The sequence below is a fragment of the Spea bombifrons genome, chromosome 1 (assembly GCF_027358695.1).
Source record: "Spea bombifrons isolate aSpeBom1 chromosome 1, aSpeBom1.2.pri, whole genome shotgun sequence".
Taxonomy (NCBI): domain Eukaryota; kingdom Metazoa; phylum Chordata; class Amphibia; order Anura; family Pelobatidae; genus Spea; species Spea bombifrons.
This window is the reverse complement of record NC_071087.1, coordinates 138,553,767-138,572,375: the sequence shown is the minus strand read 5'-3', so window position 1 is coordinate 138,572,375 and position 18,609 is coordinate 138,553,767. Positions and strand designations below refer to the sequence as shown.

General features: G+C 38.8%; 1 protein-coding gene across 2 annotated transcripts in view; it reads right to left on the bottom strand.

The window, feature by feature from the left end:
• Positions 1-18,609, bottom strand: part of MCTP1 (multiple C2 and transmembrane domain containing 1) — a 236,695-nt gene that overhangs the window by 7,570 nt on the left and 210,516 nt on the right. The gene's annotated exons all lie outside the window — the stretch shown is intronic.

The window sequence follows — 18,609 nt, the reverse complement described above, 5'->3', positions numbered from 1 at the left end:
ACCAACCCCTGAAGTGCAGTAGACGCAAGAGCTATTGGGCACTAATGGCCAGTGTGGGCTCCGATGAAACAAGGGTGTGATGGGCACAGGTCTATCCTAACACAAGACTAAGAAATGTTTGAAGTCTCACAGCAGGTAGAAGAATCAGACAGACTCAATGGATCAGTCAAATGTTATGATTTTGACAGCCCCTCTCTAGGTCATTGGCAGATGCTTAACCCCCTAACATAGGTATTTCTGCAGCCTGAACGGCAAAGCTTTGAAATCATCAGTGGTCCAGATGTGTACCTAACGCTTAATTATCTCATAGCAACTGTTATCAATTAACATATTCACTGCTGGAAAGCAATTTACGTTCAAACTGCGTGTAAACCGACTGCCGTGTATCATTGCTGTGTTATTGTTATTGATACAAAGATGTCCTCAGGATGTCCTTATTCAGTCCTTCTAACAGATCTGTGCTTTGGATATGTTTCTGTAAAATGGAATACTATTAGGAAGGGTGTAGACCCATGCTTCCCCACAATGCGCCAAACTAACAGTTTGGATGCCAGAGGGTTGCCGAGTTTAATTTTAATCTTCTATCACTTTGTATATCCTAAAATGTATCATTTTTGTATGATGACGAGCCAGATACACTGGAACTCACAGCAGTGTCGGATGAAAGCATCTGCACATGTTCAGGAGCCACCTAGTGGCGGATATCTTGGCAACCTACTACAAAGAAGTTAATTAAGATATTTTGGCTCAGTGCGATAACCTCTGATGCCACCCTTTATGAAACATCAAATTAAAACAGAGTAGGGAAAAAAGTCTTAAGGCTTTACAAGATCACGCTAATCTTCTAAATAGGATTGGTGAAGAGGCATGTTCCCAAACTGTGCGGATTGTTTTACTTTAGTTCTGCTGGGAAAGGGGTCCATATTCCCAAAGCTTCAAAGCCTTTTTTTCCTGCTATTATTTCAGCTTCCTAACAGTTTATTTATTTCAAAATGGGAGGAAATGGCTATGTAAATATTTTCTAGCGCAACATTCCGAATGACAGCCTTCACAAACAAAAAGATTTTGAATTAACGCATCAATGATGTGAAAAAATACAATCTTAAAATTAAAGTTGTGATGCTATCCATATCACACTTGAGGATGGATATTAACAGCTCTGGGTTAATCTCTCTCTGTATTGGGCTGTAGTTGGTTTCCTTTGTGCCCTCCCCCCAATTTTTGAATACGTAAGTGTTGTCTTTAATGTACATGGAAATAAAAAGAAAGTTCTCTAATGTATTTCTCAGTATGTTCCAAGAGTATGCTAGGAAAACGAATCATCTACTAAGTGTAGATCTGTCCAACGATATCAGTTGCCCCTTTACTGTAATATCCTTGAAAAGCCATGGGTCAAAGTCAGCCTTCCCAATACTGCTTAATTTTATATTTCAGTACGCTAAATAAACCTAGTTTGCTTTGTTAAAATATTATATATATATATATATATATATATCATAAATCATATATATATATATATATATATATATAATCAAACAGTATGGAAGCTTTAAGAGTGGACTTGATTCATTGTGACAGGTGCTTAAAGGGAACTGTCACCTTCACGGCTTTCAGTATACAGAAATTCATCTACTAATGCTACATATCCTTGTGCTTTTGGTTTGATAATCATTGTAAGTGATTTGAAGATATCCAATGTAAGGGTTCCCCAGTGTATGGAAGCATTATCTATTCAGTTTCCTGGGCAGCAGTTCACGTCATCATGCTCATCCCAACCTTCTGAAGGCTGCCTCAACCAATTAACAATGAGCAGTAACCTGCAATCAGGAAAGAAATAACTTCTACATCGAAATTAAGGGGGTACACATAGGGTGGGTCTTTAATACATCACATACGTTTACTTAGTAATATGGAACATGTAGGATTTAGTAAAAATGACACATCTGGATCAAATGCATTTATTGATATATTTCAAGGATCAAAATCGTAAGGCTTTCACTTTTTTCTCAACTTCGCTAGCCATGTGACTATGAAACCAATATGGATAATTAAGAATATCACTTCCTACTATTTTTCTTTTTCTAACAAAAGCAATTACATTTTTTTTCCTGATGGCAAAAAGGATCAAATACAACGTCACTGAAATGCAATGTACTAAAACACTGACATGCGGTGAATTGTCGGATGATGCTTCAGAAGTCAAAACGTTGAATCCTTTTTTCTCGTGTTATGACCATGCAAAAGGGAACCATGGCTGAAACCAATTTAATTCCTTTATTTCAGCTTCTTAAAAAGAGTCTTATTTCTAAAACCCGCAGTTTTTCTGGATGCCAGAATTTAAGAGTTTCCAGATCAACGGGATGGCACTGGCCATGTGCCACCGAATGGAACCCTACAATGTAGCATCGGCAGAGTGCAGTCTGCAGCTGCTGATAAGTCTACAACAGTTTGCTCAAAAGAAAAAGAGAACCTGTTTGATTTGCAGATTTCACAATTTCTTCCAATAATTTAACGCAGCCAGTATGGGCTCCAAGAGAAAAAAAAAAAAAAGGGGTCATCGTTCACTTAAACCCTGCTGTCTGTTTCAGCTGCCGTGAACATAGATTCCGAACACAAGAGCTTTTCTATCATTAAGTTCTGCAGGATACTTGTAAACTTAAAAGGTGAGCGACAATTAGGTTTTATATTCTCACAAATCCTAGCATTGTCAAAGATTTGTCCTCATGCCCCCGTTCGCCCCCTGGTACTTGGATCTTTTGAAGTCATTATTACCGTAGACGAGCTCTCGGAGATAAGAGGTCAACGCGTAAGATTTGTGAAGACAAAAATACTCTTGGAGGCTTTCTTTCACTTGAAAGTTTTCTTCTCCAACATTTCATATTACTTGGGACTAGCCACAAAAGCACTGACAAAATGTACGCAGTTCATTTAACAGACATCTTGTCACAAAAGCATTGTTATATCTTGCTAAGCATTAGGCCTGAGTCTAGGTCTCTTTGTATAACCACTTAACTATTTGAGGACTGGAGGTTTCGGCTACGGAGGCCTTCCAATGCTGGAAGCCTTTTCATAGATACAACAAACCCACGTGGTACAAGGTGCTGTAGGGCCCCAGCTGTCTTAACCTTGGCCTAAGCATGGCCCATAGTTCAAGCCCAGCAAAGCCACTCTCCCAGATGAGGGGGAGCTCTGGGTAGCCTACTCTGGAAAGTTCCCAAGAATGATTATGTACAGATATTCAATACAACCCACTAATAAAATGTATATCACACACCTTTGGTCTTGTTAGACAACGTGAAAGTAGTGCTATGTCAGCTCCATCATTGGTGGTTTGGATTACATTAAAGCACAATTATGTGACTTCACTTCTTTATTATATTATTTCACTGCTTTATTATAATTCTCTAGATTTTTTCTTTTATGTTAACAACTATGAACAATATAAAGAGCTGCATACTTGTTGAATCTGTATATAAATATTATATACTAATAATATTTATTTTACAGAAGTATACAAATACAATAATTATTTGGCCTAAGGAATGACGTATCCATGTGGGACTTGGAGAGACAAATGACAGCCTCTGCTTCAAGCTTATATGGTCTGAAAAGGAATAGTTGGTCAAGGATGAGTCAAAATGCTTATCATTATAAGCTAGTAATAGCATTGTTTTTTGCGTTATTGTTTACAAAACTTTATTAAAAAAATATATATTTATACTTTTAAAAAGACTTGCTAGAAGTGCGGGATATTAGTTGTCAGAAGGCAGATATTTGGAAGTCATCTTTATTTAAGCAGAAATGTAATTCGATCCACCGGTGAGAAAAGCACACATTGGACGGCTAGGATACAGGGGAGGGCTGGCACCTTCTGGCTCAGGGGTCATTCCTCCCACCCCACACCATATCTAGCACACACACTAACACACACACACTCACTCCAGCACATGGACACAAACTCATTTACTCTAACATTTAGACATACTTACACTCACTCCAACACACAGACTCACTCTAAAGATATACACACATTTACCGTAACACATACATACACACGTTCTAGTTGCACAGAGCCTGAGCTTGTATTATCATGCTACTACCCTGGGGTCATTTAATGGCGTGATCCCCACTAAGTGGAAACACCCTCAAATTACTATCACAATTATTACATTACTTTTGTATTTCATGAGTTTCGCAGCTCCAGTACAACAAAAAATAAAAAAATGTGATAAAGGAATGATATAAGCTGACAATAGCAGTGCCAACTTAACATACATTATATAAATTATGCATAAATATAAACAGTTCATGTTAGCTATGGAAATAGGTACCACTTGCATTCAGTAACGGGATGGGGATATATGTAGACCAAGGACAGAGAGCCTGGCAAGCCTCAGACAAGCTCAACAATAAATTACCATGAATTCAGATCATCTTTATTAGTGTAACCCCAGCCATTGGCACAAAAGCTACATTGGCACCACTGAGCACCATCTGGCAGCATGAAGCACTACGCTGCGGTGACACTCATAGATGACTGATCGGGTGGATCTGGAACCCTGGATTGTTTCACTGCATTCACACAGTGGAGAGAGCAGTAAAATAAAGCTAGGTAATGAGCCTTAATGTCTACAAATGCAGGGAGAACGCCTGAACTGAACATTCCAGGGACTCCATACTCTGACTATTACTGGAACGAAGAAGATGTGTATAATACTAGAGTGACAGGATAAATCAAACAGTGATATCATCACTAACAGATTCAGTACACACTGAAACACATCACCCGCATATCATAATGCACTATATATATATATACATATAGATATATATATAGATATATATATATTCCAGAATGATGATACTCTCTCTTCAATTTAATTGGGGCAGCAACAATTTGACATACAATGAAAGAATAAGTGAAATAAATGGTAATACGGGTCTTGCTTACTGTACGATCTACACGTGAGAATGATTAAGGGGGAACAACTGGTGTAATGCGCATGTGAACCCCAAAGGAGGCTTTCTGGCATTCAGAGTTCATCTGAGCTCACATGAATCAGTCATTTATTATTGCTGCCACATAACATTGTTCCCCGTGATAGGAAAATCTATGTTTGTTTCTTTAGCCAAACATGCAATACGCCTGTAATTGGTCGAAGGGCTCCGTTAACCCCTGAGTGATGGACAGCGGGAGCTATGCGCTGCTCTTGCCTCCTCTGGCATTCCCAGGGTTTTGTTTCTGGGCAGTATGGTTAAATAAGACGGATTCATTTATGTTCAAATTCACATCACACTGAGAGATCAATTGGGCTGCTTGCAGTAGCCCTGGTCTTCAAAGTGGATTAAGGCTCTGCTCACAGCTTGCTTTACTGCAACCTTTTTCGTTTTTTTTATTTCTCCTTTAACGATCAATTTCCTTTTTTCAGATGTTTTTGCCTGGTCTCCGGTGCTTGTGCTACCAGCACAATGTATACACATATGCTATTGATGACGGACTTTCCAACCACCAGCAAATTAACTAAAACATGTATGAATATGTTAATTATTTGACTATGCACCAAAAAACTGACAACGTGCATTTCATTGCAAGATCAATATAAAATATCTTTATTTTAGCCTCTTCACAGTTCTTGGCGTTAACATGAATAATAAAATCCCTCCTGACATAGGGATAGCATCTGTAATGAGAAATAGTCGTGTTTTCCAGGTCACCGTCATTAGGACACAGTAGGTTATATTACTGAGAGATGAAGGGGCAGAGCTATAGATAGATTCCATAATTTGACATTATAAATCCCCCCTCTCATGCAGAAGTAGGTCACAGGGGCTGCACGATTTACCTTCGCTAAACACGAACCTAGGGAAATAGTTTGAAAAAAACCTTCTACTCGCCGGCGCTGGTGAACAGATTCAATAGAGGTTCTCATCTCTAGCTCTTGGCAGAACGTTTTTGTATTTATTGTGCGGTAAATAAAGCCTAAATGCTTTTGTAGCTCTGTTTGCAATCTATCTACCCATTCACAGCCCAATAACAGCAGGGAATAAAAGCTGCCATCATCTAATGTCTTTTTCCTCCTCTGTGTGTCTCTCTCCCAAAGATTTCATTATTTTTCAACTGGATCTGCGCACGCTGTCATATCTAGGGCACCACAATACTAAATAAACAGGGAGATAGGATTCTACAATACGTTATCACGAAAGGGGAAAAAAATGGTTTCATCAGAAACAATGGAGGGCTGAAAGGTGGACTTGAGCGTACCGTGCTATTCAATCCGTTTCGAAAAGGAAGCTTGAATCAGAAGCAAAAAACATAACCTCCCTCTTGGAAAATGATCTGCACTTTTCTATTTCTGACAGTTAGAGATTACATACAGTTAGACTTCAGAGACATTCTAGTTTGTCACAGACGGGATACTTACATAGATTCCCATCCCGCTAAACCAATCATAGACTTTTCAAACAGCATCGAAAAGCAGCCTGCCGCTCACAGCATTGTCTGTAATGCTTGTTAAATATTTGCGGAAATTCTGTATTCATGAGCCGGTGCGATTCTCTACTTAGAACTGTTTCAAAGCATTATCGAAACAATTTATTCTCATCATATAATCGTGTATTTTAACATCAAATTTAAGTTAACTATTGTTGATCTTGGTAGCTGGGGCTTATATTGAGATTTTTTCAGTAATAAAATACTAAATTGCATTTACTAAGCCCTTTGGTGGAACTTGTGTTCACTCTAAGGTGGGTCAGAATGGGAACAGTTGGGAAAGAAAGCAGAAACTGGAAAGTAGAAGAAAAACATAATGGGGTGGTCTATAGGGGAAAACCATAATAGGTTGGGAAGCAGGAGGGAACATAATGAAAAGGGGAGCAGAAGGAAAACAATAGGATGAGGATACGATGAAAACCTAATGGGGTGGGGAGCAGAAAGGTAATCTAATGGGGTTGGGAGTAGGAGGAACACATAATGGCGATGTGGAGCACCATAAACTCAATGTAAGTAGTGAGCATGGGAGAGGCTTATAAGGAAGATTGAGGAAGGTGGGATGAAGTATGGTTCCTAACATCATCAATTGCCTTGTACAGACAGACATGATAGCTTACTGTAACCTAAAAGACTGTTTTTTTTTTCTAAAGGATCATTTTATCATGCCCACCGTACCACTTGGTGGTTCTCCCCTTCCTGCATGATTTAAAAAAGCACTTTTATACACTTTATATACACTTCTCTTCTTTATGCTGATTTATAACACTGCATTTTAACAGCATTGGTTGCTTTGTTTCTTTAAATCTCTATTGTGCGTCCCATCTGCTCCCAACACACTTCTTCACCCCTTTCGTAATTGTCTAGAATGCCATGGTTTGAAAGACTAAATGGCTTATGTCCCCTTTTATTTCTGGCCTTTATTTTTTGAATCTGGAATATGTGAAAGTATAGGGAAGTGTTAGCTACTGCTATGTAGGCCAATTAAGTTGGGGATTGGCTTTGCATGCATCTATTGTGTCATAGGACCAGAATGTATTACCAAAGCAGGGCCAGACTGGTGAGAAAAAGTGGCCCTGATGCTTCAAAGCAAGCAGCCGCTAAATGATGATTTACGCCCGAACTGAAGTAAAGGTACTCATGCAGTTCTCTCAGCCACTGGGCCACTGGGCATTTGCCCGCTGTGCCAGATGGTCCGAGCTGGCCTGCCAGAGAGAAATATATCACATTTTATGTGTTTGTTTCCCTCTATTGCAATATATGGCAGAATACTGATACAAATAACAGAAATTAGTTTATTTTGGGTAATATAAACTTTTCCCTATTCTGCCTGTGTTGTAGATACACTGAGGCAGATGCTATACTAGAGCGTTGATAATTGTGGTTGCACAGACATAGAATTTGTAGAATAAAAGTCAGGAAGTGACCTATTTAAACTATAATGAACTAAGTTGCATTGGATGTGGCTTGTATATTAAAAGGTTAATCAGAGATTGTAATTAACTGAGATGTATTGTGTGCCATGAATGTGATCAATCTATTTGTTCATATATTCTGTGTAGGAGAAAGGTCAGAACTGGGGCAACCACACAGATAGGATTTTCATTCCTCTGTACTTAAAAATGAATTTTCAAAGTATATTTTTTAATATTATCTTATTAAACACTCTCCTAGGTTTACTAGTAAGTCATAGCCTACGGCAGAGAATGTACTCAGGGATACAATTCGCTTGCACTATTACAAATCCGCCAGCTATCTGTTTATTTTCAGGCTCACTCAGCTATCACTAATGTGATTTAAATATCAATGTCAAGTGTGGGAAAATATCATTTTAACAAAACTGTGTATATCATGCAAAGTTCAAAGGTCAGAGAGGCTAAACAGTCATGGCCAGAACTATGAAATAAAGTGCTAATGTTACAATATTTGCATTTGAAGAAATGAGCAAAATCCATTTTATTACTGTTAGTTTTGAAACTTTAAGATTTTGAAGAAGTTCTTAAGATAATGTGTTACAGCGAATTCCAAAACATATATATTTCAAATGGACAGTAATTGACACTAAAAATAATAGTGTTTTTTAAGCTTAGAATACAGGGATTGTATTGAATGGATTGAAGGAACCAAAAACATTTATAAGTATTAACTTATAAATAAAACAATACTAATACTATCAGCCAGCTTTTAAGCAACACAGGCTATGTCCCATTTTCTGTCTTTTCTAATTAGCATGGCATAGGCAACCCAGAGCGCTCCCTATTTTGCGGGAGTGCTATTGAGACGGCCATGCATGTAGTTGGGGCTAGCCCTGCATGAGGAGGGGGCAGATGGCAGTGGTTTGCCTGTATGGGGCCCGTTCAGCCAAAAGAGCATTTATGAGGTCAGGCACTGATGTTGGATGAGAAGGCCTGGCTGGCAATCCACATTCCAATAGATCCCAAAGGATGCAGGATTGGGTTGAGGTCAGAGCTTTGTACAGGTCACTCGAGTTCTTCCACACCAAACTCATCCAACCATGTCTTTATGGACCTGGGGCACAGTCATGCTGGAATAGGAAAGGCCCTTCCCCAAACTGGTGCAATAAAGTTGGAAGCAAACAATTGTTTAAAATGTTCAACTGCTCAGCCATGAACACCCATTTCACCAAGCTCCCAACGCATCCTATGACACTGCCATATTTAAAGTCACTGAACTTCAATACAACCCATTTTGTTGCCATTGCTTGCCTATGGAGACGGCTGCCTATGAGTTTCATTTTATTAGGAATTGTTAGCAGTGGGTATGGATGAAAAACGTAAACCCAATAATTAGGGGTGATGTCCACATCCTTTTTTTCATGTAGTGCATTATTCTTTTGTTAAGTTAAGAGTTCTTTTTCACTTTTTTCATGAAATCAAAGTGTTCTAAGTTTGTGCGGCAAAGCAGGAGTGTGGATTGTGTAATGGGACATTTCATTTACAAGTGGAGATACCTCCTTGCTAATAAAGCTTCCTGTGCTTGCTCACATTTAAGTTGGACTCGGTATCAGAAAACGAAGCCAATACTCGCTTGGGGTCATGAGCAGCTGGTTTGGATTCTGGCTTCAGTTGGTTGGTTTCTGTTTTTTTGTAGCTGAGAGGTGACATGGGCAGTGGGGCTGGAGCCAGGGAGGTTCAACTTGGCAGTAGGCAGTGAAAGTGATGTGCCAAGAGCAAAGAGTGCCCAGTCATTGGAAAAAATCACAATAATAATCCTTATCTGCTTCTGAATACCACTACACTCCTACCATTTTATTTATCTTCTACTGTATGTTTTGGATTTCTGTGCTTTAGTAGTGTTTACAGTGGAATTTGATTTTATGAACATATAATACTATTAAAATTTCACTTCTGGCATTTCAATTATTACTTTTTGAAGTCCTTCTGAAATGCTACTGCTTATTGACAATTGGAATACACCAAAAAAATATAAAATAGATGCCATTATATATATATATAAAACATGTCTAAATAAAAATATATTTGAAAACAGATAACAGTGATGACTATTTATAAAACAACTTTAGTTGAAACATTAACAATTATAAAACATAAAATGTTATTGATAAGTTTTACGTGTATTTTTTAAACTTTCACTTCCCTCTCCCCTTCCCCTCTCAGTTGGGGAACCTCCAGGCTCAGTTCTAGGACCCCTTCTGTGCTCTTTTACACCACCTCACTTGGCAAACTCATCTTATCCTTTGGCTTTCAATACCATTAGTATGCTGATGACACCCAGATCTACCTATCCTATCCTGTATATCCTTTGCCATAATTATGCAGTAATGAGACAAGTTTCATAGTGCCTAGTTAAAATAGTGACAATAAATTAAACTGCTATAGGATGTTGAACTCTCGTCTTTAAAGCCAGTGTGTCTACCTTGTGTCTTGTTGCTGTGCTCAGTCTTGGTTGTTCCTCACCCAGTTTTAGTTTAGTTGACTATTATGTTTTAACCTACATATTAAATTGAAGATTATTAACAGCTGTTTGGCATAATTGTTTAATCGTACACCTAACTATATGTCTACAAAATCCCTGACTTTGTGCAAGTGTGGAAGAATTAATGCTGTTTTGAAGGCGAGGTCACACCAAATATTGATTTGATTTAGATTTTTCTTCTGTTTATTCAACATGTATATTTTCTAAAGCATTCCCACCTTGCAGAATTGTTTCACACCTGTACTGCACACACACACACACACACATATATATATATATATAGCTATATGTCATGGTAGCTTTATGCCTATGCCATGCATATTTAAATTCCCTTAATGTATTAAGCTTTACCACTTCTGCTGGGAGGCTGTTTCTCTTGTCTTCCATTCCCTCGGTAAAGCAAATATTACATCGAAGACTAGTTTTATATTATGGCCAATCCTGGGGCATGGTGGTCCAGGGGCTTACTGTGCCGGTACATGGCCTCATGATAATAATGTGGCTGCCAACACAGTGGGCAGGCAGCTATAAGGAAGAGCTGAGGGCAAAGTTCAAGGGTTAGGTATGTGAGGTGGTAGTTATGATGGATTGAGTTGTGGTGGATTGAGTGTGTTTTAGAGTTGGTGTATAGTGTGTGTGTGTAAGTGTGTGAGACTAAGAGGACCACTCATCTGTACCTGCCCCGGAGGTCAGAAAGTATCAGCCCTCCCCTGTTACCTCGTGTACTTTGTTAAATCCTTTGCAAAGTAGATAAATAGATATAATTCCTAAACTCCATACGGGGGGTATAATCACTCACAAGACAAGTCCTGTTCTGTTCAAATGTACTGATAATTCTTCTCATATACATATTAATGTTATTAATAGTCTTTTACTCCATTCCTTAAGTTGGCCTTGTGAGGACAGGTAGTTAATAGAACTGCACAACGAAGAAAATACATTACACATTCACAATAGTATATCGTTGCCCATTTCAAATGTAAGGAGGTATGTTATTTAAATTGTTCTCCCCTCAAGCTTTTTCAAATTTTTAGGACTGACCTTCTCTGAGAAAGGGACGCTCTGTAGGGTCACGTAGCGTGACATTACACGGCCCTGATATGGTTTTATAGGGTATGCTGGACTGCCCACATGAGATCTGCTCCCCATTTCTCATGTTTCTTTCTTGAAGCACTAAACCAGATTTGTAAAGAATGCCCCAGCGCCGTCCTATTGCTTTAGTCCTTTTACCGTATTTGCTCGATTATAAGACGACCCTGATTATAAGACGACCCCCCAAAATCTGAATATTAACTTAGGAAAAAAAGAAAAAGCCTGAATATAAGACGACCCTAAAGGAAAAAAGTTTTACCAGTAAATGTTAATTCATGTAAACTATTTTTTTTAATAAAAGCTATGATTGAGAAAAATATTTTTTTTTTGTTTTTATTTCTCGTATTTTCCAACCTGTCCCCCAGTTACACACATCTGCCCCCAGGCTTGCCACACCAATATGGCACTGTGGCCCATGATATGCCTTTTAACCCTCTATATGCCACTGTGCCCCATGGTATGCCTTTTGACCCCCTATGTGCCACTCTGCCTCCAGAAATGCCTTATACCCCTATATCCCATTCTGGCATTTAGGGGGTTAAAATGCATATTATGGGGCAGAGTGGCATATAGGGAGGTATAAGGCATTCCAGGAGGCAGAGTGGCATTAAGGGAGTTAAAAGGCATTATATAGAGCACTCTGCCTCCAGAAATGCCTTATACCCCCATATGCCACTCTGGCATTTAGGGGGTTAAAAGGCATATTATGGGGCAGAGTGGCATATAGGGAGGTATAAGGCATTTCAGGAGGCAGAGTGCACTATTAAATGCCCCCTTAACGCCACTCTGCCTCCTGAAATGCCTTATACCTCCCTATATGCCACTCTGCCCCATAATATGCCTTTTAACCCCCTAAGTGCCAGAGTGGCATATAGGGGTGTAAGGCATTCCAGAAATGCCCTACACACACACACACACACACACACACACACACACACACACACACACACACACACTCTTACTTACCGGTGCTTCCAATTTCCTGCTGTATTGCCGGGGCAGCGGGTTGACGTCTCATTCCGCGGCAGCCGGAAGGAGGTGGAGTTGGCAGCGGGGGTTTGTATGCGTCCGTCGCAAATACCTTCCCCGGCTGTCAGACATCAGGAACTCTGGAACTCTGATCTCTGACAGTCGGGGAAGGTATTTGCGACGGACGCATACAAACCCCCGCTGCCAACTTCACCTCCGGAAGCACCGGTAAGTGTGTGTGTGTGGGGGGGGGGGCGACGACAGGAGGATCCAGGTCCCCTGCAGCGGTGCGGGGGATCTGGATCTTAGTCTCCTAATCAGACCTCTATTTGAGGTCTGATTAGAAGACGACCCCGATTGTAAGACGAGGGGTATTTTTCAGAGCATTTGCTCTGAAAAAAACCTCGTCTTATAATCGAGCAAATACGGTAATACTAATTGAATTCACTATTTAATTTTAGAAACAAATGTGTACAACAAAATGTACACATATCATACGCGGTAATTGTATTTATGTTTGAAACAGCAGTTCGGACTCTGTCGGCGCGAGTTATTTCTGCAAGCCTGCCGCTATACTGGGTTAAGGCACGTTTGGCTCGCTTATGCAGCTATTACTTCCCAAAAGTCTATGGTTCTATGCACAAAAATGTCAAAACCTGTTTGTGATTATCAAAGGAGCCTGACTAGCGAATAATTATATAGCCCATGCTCCCGCTAGGCTTCATTACTAAACCATTAGTAATCTGTATAGTGTAGTAACAATCTATTATTATAACTAATGGCTAAACGAATTCCGTACTTTGCAGCGTCCTGGCCTGCGAAATGTTCTGACCATAAAATACACGGCGCGGAACGTAGGAAAATATTAGCTTAGTCACATATCAATCAGCTTCTATGGAAATATGCTTATATGGACCTCATCAATAGCCACCGACTTTTTCTAGAGGAAAACTGACTAATATCTGCGCCAGCTTTATAGAAAGACACATTTTATAATCATTCAACAATCTGCTAAGTGGAAACATCTGAGCAGGCTTATGGAAGGCCTACCAGGGGTTTTTGTAGAATGTAAAACAGGTGCTCTAGCTCTGTCATATAAAGCCGTATTTACCCCTGCGTCTAGAGGTTATAGGACTAATGGCTGCCTTGTGGTAATCAACCAAAGTCCAAGCAGTGGTCACAGTACAACATCTGGGACATATTTGCATACTTGCAACACAGGCTTCAACTTCAATTATGGAGAGGCTTTGGCACATTTATTAATCTTTTTTTTTTTTACTTTTATCACACTGAACAGTCCTCTGACCTAATTTTACTATTAACCCACCAGAGAAAACAGATGTAATGAAAATAAGAAAAAGCAATGTGGCCAAGTGATGGAGGGGTATGTTTCCTAGTTGCGGCATTTTGTAAGATTTAGCATTAGACAGTTAATAAAAGTCCACGTTTTTGCTGGCGATGCGGAGTCTAAAGTGAAATTATTTGTGGCGTGGTGATAAGAATTAGCTGAGGGGAGAATTTAGGAGTCTCAAGGTATCCCCCTAGATTTTTGAGTCCCACCTATGTACTCAATTCCTTGAGATTAGTTTAGTTTATGACTCTTAGGGCCCTAGAAAGGTTCTCAGGCATGTCCTTATATTCTTACTAACATGCTTTGATGCTAAGGTAATCTACAGGTGTTGTGAGGGCAAGTGCTATGGGTATTATTATTATCTTTTATTTACATAGCGCCAAAAATTTACGCAGCGCTTCTTACAATACATATATTCAAGGGGTATGACAAGACTAGAATTGACAGACTAAGACAAACTGATACATTAGGTGGAGAGAGTCCTGCAAGCAAGCTTACAATCTTGAGGGTATTCTATGCTGCCTTAGTACAGCACTTAAAGGAATAGTGACATCCATATTTATGTGTTAATATGACCATTCAGTGCTACAAAAGCCAGCTCTCCACCCCAATTCTTTCAAGAGTTTTTCGGTTTAATGATTGTTGTGACAGTACAGACATGTCTTGGCAAGGTTCAAGCACTGGTAATATGGTGAGAATGCATTGGGAGAATTAATAGCGTACAATAGGATCAGAAGTATGAAAAATGGCTCAGTCCATTTGGTGACCAGTAGAAAATTCAGAATATTTTTATTGAAACATAAAACTTAAAAATGATTTTAGTTCAATTGTTTAACACAAATGAGTAAAAGAAATACATGTCTATCTCTAAGCAGAGATTAAAAATGCTGTTTTTATATTACTCAAAAAACAATTGAATTTGTTAAAGCCACAGGTCTTCTTTAAAACAGACCTGGGGGTAACATCGTGTATTGGCATATCGAGATGGAAAGGCCAAAGTCAAGGCATGTTGTTACAACACATCAATCTTGGTTACATTCTTGCCGATATGAAGCTCCATTCTGCGGTTCCATCACTAAGAAATGTATTTGCAAAGAATGTAGTCTCAATTTCAGTATACCCAAAGCTCCAACCAGAAAGGATAGCAATAAAATTGTGCCTGCCAACTCTGAGTAAGGGAAAGTGATTATTTTCCAAAAGCTCGGAGTTAAAATACAGCCAAGTTATCAGACTGACCTTTGCAATAAATCGTACAGTTATTGCCAGATATGAATGCTTATTACTCCTTAACATAAGAACCAGCACTCATATCTGCTGCTTTCCTTTATATAATATTTGATGCATCGGGGAGGGTGGAAAAAAAACCCAAACATTCCTCCGAGATTTCTCATCCAATCTGTTGATTTCCAACTGTGAGCAACTAAATGCATCTGGGAGCTTAGGCTTCTGTCCTTATTGAAGTGTAAGTGCGTAAGGAAGATTGTTAAGGGGTAACAAATCACTGTGAATTTTTTTGACATTTCTAATGCGTTCTGCCAGAGAGTGAGTTCTTGCTGTGTTATTTAACTATACAACTCTACCAGAAGCAAAGGTCGGGGGTATAAATTAAGACACCGTTTTTTTTTCCCTTCATCCATTAGAAGCTATCTTTCCTTTAATAAAACATAATTCAGGAGCCAGCTGTCGTGGGGTAAAATATTTGGCAATCCTGAACGGTAAAATGAGAGGTTATGTCAAGTGTATGCGCGCTTCTGAATAATGTACTACCGACTCTTACCCCCGCTACACACCACAGAACATCTATGTTTCATAATTTGATTATGTATGATTAAGAATTAATGGAAACCTTTTCAAAAGCATCAGGTCAGTTACAGTAGGAAAATGTAATTGCTTACACACACACACACACATATTTCCCAGGGCGACTCTTCTATACTGATAAAACCATTGACTCTTGGCCAGTGGCCTCTTGCATGGTATCTTAGTTTGAGTCATTGTATATCTTACCAAATGGCTTCCCACCTCCTTGTACATGATGGACCTCTGTAGCTGCAGCTTCTCCCTAGGTAAGTGTTTTAGTTGTTAAGATTTCATATTAGGGCCTACAGATATTTCATATTATGAGGTAATGGTTAAAATCCGCACTCGACTCAGTAAAGGATATTTTCAACAACTGGCAAGTATTTCCTTAACTGTAATGAGAACCAGTTAACAATTTATGACATACATTTTTTATGTTAGATTTTTCGATGTTAGTTTCAGTAAATTCCCAGATATTCTCCTCAATAAATTATTCCCTCTCTTTGCAAAGGCTACCATCCTTATAAAAAGAAGTGAGTTTTGAAGTAGGTTTTGCCCCACAAAAATGTGTTTCTAGGTCAGTATGTAGGACTCCCACAATCCAATCCACTTTTGGTGAGATTTACCAAGTAAAGCAATTTATCGAACATGATTGGAGTTTTAGGAATCCTGTGTGCTGTATGAGAAGCCACCCTGAGCAGTAAGTTTCATCAATTCTAGGCTGTAACAAGGGAGTGCTTTATGGCAACTGAGAGATTAATACTGAAAGTTTATGCATTTTTGAAAATTATTATTGTTTAGGTCTTGAAAAGTCACAGATCTGTTAGCCCCGACTTTTGAGAACTAAAGATGGTCTCAAAGGCCCTCAAGCCAAAATTTGCTTATATTGGGTATCTTTGACAAACTTCTCAAACATTAGTAGCGCCATGATTCTAAAAATGGAATCTTCACAGTAAGGGCTGGAAAGCTATGGAGATGGTGCCTGCAACTTCTGTGGAGGCTTTTAAGAATAAAATGTCCTTGCTTTTTCAACAAGGTATTCAGGGTTATTTATAATAATTGAAAAAGTTATTAATCAAACTTGCTTTAATATAGGTATATATAAAATGATGTGGTATGCTGTAATTATTTTCTCGCTTCTCGGCAAAAGATGGCATGCATTTAAAAGAGTTCTGGATCACCTGGATCAGAAAAGGGTAGAACTTGATAATCTCATGTACTTTATGTCTATTTTTAACCTATGTAACTATAGGCAACACACACACAGAGATGCTCACATTGTCAGCTTCAAAATAGTCCTTGCTTTCGGTGGTCAGTGGTCTCCAAGGAGGTATTTTTTGGCTTTGTCTGTAGGCTTTTTTGTGTAACATGACAACCTGCGTACATTCCAATCAACTGGACATTTTGCCCCAGATAGGATGTAGCCTGCATTGACAGGCTTGTCTTTTCATGACCCCATCATCTAATTTTAACCATTGTTTTATTGTTCCACTGTATTCTGTAGTTTCAATAAAACTACTAATACTTCTAATAATAAAACCACTACATTGTATTTATGGACAGTAGGGATTGTCCATTTTATGGATTAGAATAACATATTTAGTTCTTCCTTATCTCAGCAACATCCTTATTTATTTGGTTGAGTCAGTTGATCTCAGCTTGTAGAATCTTTAGTTGTATAGGAAGAGGTTAATAATGAAATACGATTTAAAAAGAGCATGCATCTCAAAGCAATTTTAACAAAAAAGGGGCTTGCTAAAAAACATGTTTTCGGCCCTTTTATGAATATAAGTAAGAGTCTTTTCAAGAGTTTAATTGTAACTTTTCATCTTTTGAAGGTTCCTGGAGAGACCAGAAGATTTCAGGTATTGTAAAATTGCAGACAGTTTCAGACCTTTATCACTTCGCTCTTGTGTACTGCAAAGTAGTCCCGCTAGCAAAATCCATTGCTTTTGTGGTACAAGGTCACTCTAATTTCATCCCTCTGGTTTTCATATTCCCACAAGGACAACCAATCCAAGTGCTATCATATCCTGACACAATGAATTGTGGAAACAAGCCTGTATTTCTCTCTCCTTTTTTTCACTGTGTTTGAACTGAACACAAAAGACACAAAGCCAAAATTTTAACCCTTATGATGACAGCCTAACATACAAAAGTATCTCAGAAGGGGCTTCAGCCGAATACAGTCTCCCATACGGCCTACTACACAATAAAGTATAAAAGAGTATGATGAAACTGTGAAAGTGTCCACTGAAGTATTAAACATTTTACGTGTCATCGGCTTGCGCACTTCCTCTTGAACTGGCAGGGTTAATGAAGCTACCGTGGTAAGGATCACAATGCTATTCCAGAATACCAAATACAATCATCACGTCAATGCTTTGATGTCATAATGTTGCCCTCTGCAGTCCAGACACATTAGCAAGTATAAAATGTAGTTTTATATAGTTTTATGGTTTTATATAGTCGTTTTTTTTATAGTTTTATGGCCACTGACATGTTTTGGGATTTTTTAAGATTAAAAACCAATTAATCTGTAGGCAAAATATATTTAGGGCCATATTATGTTTCCTGTTTAAAATAACAGCATTTAGTTCGGCTCCTAATCCTCCCGGGACTAATTTAGATCATTTAGAGCTACGAAAACAGAAGAAATATATTTATATGTCACAAAATCCAGAACCCAGGGTTCTTGGTCATTGCACAGCACGTAGACCTTTGAGTATGTCCCTCACCCCCTACCAAAACCGCTTAATTTATTTTTACATTATGAATACCATATGGTTATAAGGCCGTATGCTCAGCTGTTTATTATTGCTGTTATCACCAAATTCATTTTTATTCTAAGCAGAGACCGATTTGTTACCCTCAAGATCAAGTTGTGTCCTTCATGAATAGTTGACAGAGCGGCCAACTTCAAAAGAGCTATCAAGTTCTAGACAAGCTGAAT